Genomic DNA, 4,108 nt, shown 5'->3' with positions numbered 1-4,108 from the left:
TCTGTTATATGACTCTGTCTTAGCTGGGTATGTCTGGGTGCAAGAACGGCATCCTCCATTAGACCCAGCTAGACTGTGCAGTGATGTGGGGGGAAGACTAGCCAGGGAAGAGGTTGGACCACCTCAGCAGACACAGGCACCAGCCAGGAGGCTAAGGCCCTTTAGCCAAGTCTGCTAACTACTTTCCACGAGGAGAGGAAACATAGAAACCAGGCCTGAATGCACCAGGGCGCTTCAGAATGGAGGGTGGTGTGCTGGGGTCTTAGGAGCTCTGTACCCTTCATGAACGCCCTTCTGAGAAGAGGAACATACTGATCACTGCTGACAAAACAAAGGGAAGGAGCCATGCCCTGTGCATCCTCTATTATCAGGCCATCCCCCTCCCCAGCCCCCCAGGTCCGAGCAGACTCGGTGAAGGACTATGTAGGGATTGTTGTTTAGAGATCTGGCAGCCAACTTAGGGAGGGGGCTGCTTTCTGCCTTCAAGATTAAGACAGCATTCTAATTAAAAGAAAAAAAACTGTAAGCATGTCCCTCCCCCCAGCTTTCAGAACAGCCCCCACCCCACCCCTACCAGGCCCCGCCGTCGGAAGTGGGGGAGGGAGTGCTGCCCGACACTGCTGAGGAGCTCCAGGAAACACTCCCAAGTGTGTCAACAGTGGCAGAGGCAGTTGGGGCCAAACAAAGGTTGATTCTTCCATTCTTATCTCCACAAAGCCAGACCTTTCCCTTCAGCACTCCTCCACCCCCATCTTCTTCGGGCTTTTCCCCAAGCCCTCTAACCATAGGTTCCTCTCCAGGACTCAGGGGAGGCGAAATGATGAGGTTCAGAGACTTCCCTCGAAGGCGTGGCTGCCTTGAGGGTCGGAGCAAAGGACGATGGTGATCAGTAGGGAAGTGCAGCCGGCCTGCGTCTAGTTGCACATCTTGCCTTGAGCGTGAACCCGTGAGGGTCTATCCCAGCTAGCACATGAGGTATGGGGTTCAAACTCCTAGGAAACATGGGAGGAGGAGAAAAGGCACCCGAGTCTTGGAACCACCTCCAGCCTCAGGCCTAGCAACCTGCAATGCAAGTCACCCTGTTTGTTGCAATGTGTATGTGGGCTTTGGGAGGAAGGGGTATGTGTGTGTTGGGGTGGGGTGGGGCGACTGGTTCCCTCTGAAGGCTGGACAGCTTGCCCTGAAGAATTTCCCTGCTTTCTGGAAAAATCCAACTTTCCCACCCTGGGCCTGAGCATCCTGGTACAGCAATGGCGCCACCTGCTGGCCTTATTGAGCTACTGCTCAGCCTCAGCTCAATCGCCTCCACGTTGGGCTTCTCTCTGGCTGTCCCACCCTCTAGACCAATTTCTCTTGTACGCAAACCTCATGTAACTATAGAACGTCACTGCTGAAGAGGACTTTAAAGATACATTTAATTCAACTCCCTTATGGCATAAAGACAAACAAAGGCTCAGAGACGGGAGGTGGCTTGCCCTATCACCTGGAATTCGGAAGTCCTGAATCCGCAGCCTTTCCTCCCATCATATCACCCTACTTTTCTGCCAAGGCCTCCTCCGGGTTCCTCCAGTTGGATGTCATGAAGTCAGCGTGGCAGTGTGAAGACAGGTTTGGGACCTCGCTTCTGGAGCATTTCATCAACACAAGCTATCCTAGGTCTGTCCAGCCAAGCAGGTCCCGGAGGAGCCCCGGGACAGAGGTCCCTGGAGGCCATGAGGCTCGGCTGCCTCGTCCACAGTGAGCCCAGGAGAATTAGCTGTAGGGCATTACATTGTTCACTTTGGAGAGCATACTTGGAATTATCTTCAGCCAGATTTTCATCTGAATAGATAAATAAAAATGCCGTCTAAGTCCAGAGAAATCGATCACTTCCATCCCATCCCCTCTAGGTAGATTAATCCCACACCTCCTTTTTTCACAAAAGCAGTAATAGGTCAGCGATTTTGTACAACAGGATGCTGCTTCTCTTCCTGAAGACCCCATCGAAGAGGTTCCAAGCCACCATTCAATCATTCATCAAGCCTTATGATGTGCCAGGCACTGCGCCAAATGTGCCAGAACATCTATTATGTGCCAGACACTGTTCTTGAGACTGGGGATAGAGCAAACACTCATGAAGCTTATAATTCTAGCAGAAGAGAAGCACAGTAAACAATGTCATCTCAGTAAGTATATACATATGTTTTCAGGTCATATTGAGAGCTATGAAAAATATACAATATATTGAGAATAATGGTTGGTATTTTACATACGGTGGTTACTTTCGGAAAAATAACAGTGGAGAGCACAGGTTCAGTTGAATGAAGTGGAGAAGCAGGTTGTGTGCCAAGCTGGGAGAGATTATCCCACACAGGGGAAAGGACAAGTGCAAAGCCCAATGATGAAAAACCACCGAGTGCAGAAAGCCTCATATGACGGGGCAAGATGGCCATAAGGTTGTGTCAGTGAGTGGGGGTGGGGAGAGACAGGAGGTCAGACTATATGAGGCCTTTTAGTTGTAGATTGGGAAGCCACTGGAGGGTTTTGAGCAGAGAAGTCATATGATCTGTCTTATGTTTTTTTTTTTTTTTGAGACGGAGTTTCGCTCTTGTTACCCAGGCAGGAGTGCAATGGCCCGATCTCAGCTCACCGCAACCTCCGCCTCCTGGGTTCAGGCAATTCTCCTGCCTCAGCCTCCTGAGTAACTGGGATTACAGGCATGTGCTACCATGCCCAGCTAATTTTTCGTATTTTTAGTAGAGACTAAAAATACACCATGTTGACTAGGATGGTCTCGATCTCTTGACTTCATGATCCACCCGCCTCGGCCTCCCAAAGTGCTGGGATTACAGGCTTGAGCCACCGCGCCCGGCCTGCCTTATGTTTTAAAAGGATCATGCTGGCTGCTGAGTATAGAATAGAGGTTGAGGGATAAGAAAATAGAAGGAGACTGTAGCAAGCAGAATGATCATGGCTGGGAGCAGGTAATCATATTGGCAGTGATGAGATCAAGCAGAATTCAAAAAGTGTTTTGAAGGTAGAGCTTACGGGACTTGCTCAGTCCATTTATTTCTTCAAATAATAATCACCCTAACAATGACAGTAGCTAACATTTTTTGACTCCTTACTGTATGAAAATTGAGACACTGTGCCAATATTTAAATAGCATACTTTACTTAATATTCACAGAAATCCTGTGAAGTAGACTCTATTAGCTCAGAAAAAGAAACTGAAACTCAGAGAATAACAAGGGACTGTGCTAGGCGCTCAGTGGCAGAGGCAAAGATGAATAAGATGTGAGTTTATTTGAACGCCAAATGTTTAAGTCTTGGGGGGAATAGGACACACATTCAAACAAACAAGCAAGAAAAATACATGGCAGAAAAATGAGAACTAACACAAGGAAAGACTAAATGAAGTGCTGTGTATCTAGACGCGGGCAGGACTCTTTCCAGCTGGGAAGATCTGAGACTGGCTCAGGGACAGGTGGTTTCTGAGTGGGTCCTCTAAAAATGAATACGATTTTGATGATAGAAATAAGTGAGGACATTTGAAGCTAATAGAAGAGTACATACAATATGTAATGATGGGGAAAGATAAGGTGATTTCAAAGGACTATGTGTTTCCTGGTATGTCAGAGAAGTAGAATGTGTTAAGGGAAGCTGAGTACCAGGAAGGTCTGGGTGTCATCGTTTGTGTAGGGTGTTAAAGCTAAACCACAGAGTTTAATTTTATTCAACGGAAGAGGAGCTACAGAAGAGTTTCCATTTATTCATTAAGGTATTCATTTATTCAGAAAATATTTCTTGAGTGCTTATTATAAGCCAGGTACTGTGCCAGGCACCTGGAATAAGATACAGTCCCTTCTGTCAAGTCTTTACATTGGGTGGATGTGGGAGGGACAGATGCAGAACAATATGCATTGAGTATAATGCATATGCTGTGGTGCAGGAAGCTCTGAGTGGGAAGGGCATGGAAGCCATGGAAGATGATGGAAAGCTTCCCAGGAGAAGTGATGTCTGGGCTGACCCTTTGGTCAAGCAGGAGTTAAAGTGGAGAAAAGGTGAGAGATACGGGTGTTCCAGAGAGAGGAAGAAGTCTTGGCCCAGGAGCAAAGTGAGGGTGATAG

Source organism: Sapajus apella, unplaced genomic scaffold, assembly GCF_009761245.1.
Source record: "Sapajus apella isolate SASKATOON/1434 unplaced genomic scaffold, GSC_monkey_1.0 scaffold22, whole genome shotgun sequence".
NCBI lineage: Eukaryota > Metazoa > Chordata > Mammalia > Primates > Cebidae > Sapajus > Sapajus apella.
Note: the sequence above shows the minus strand (reverse complement) of the source record.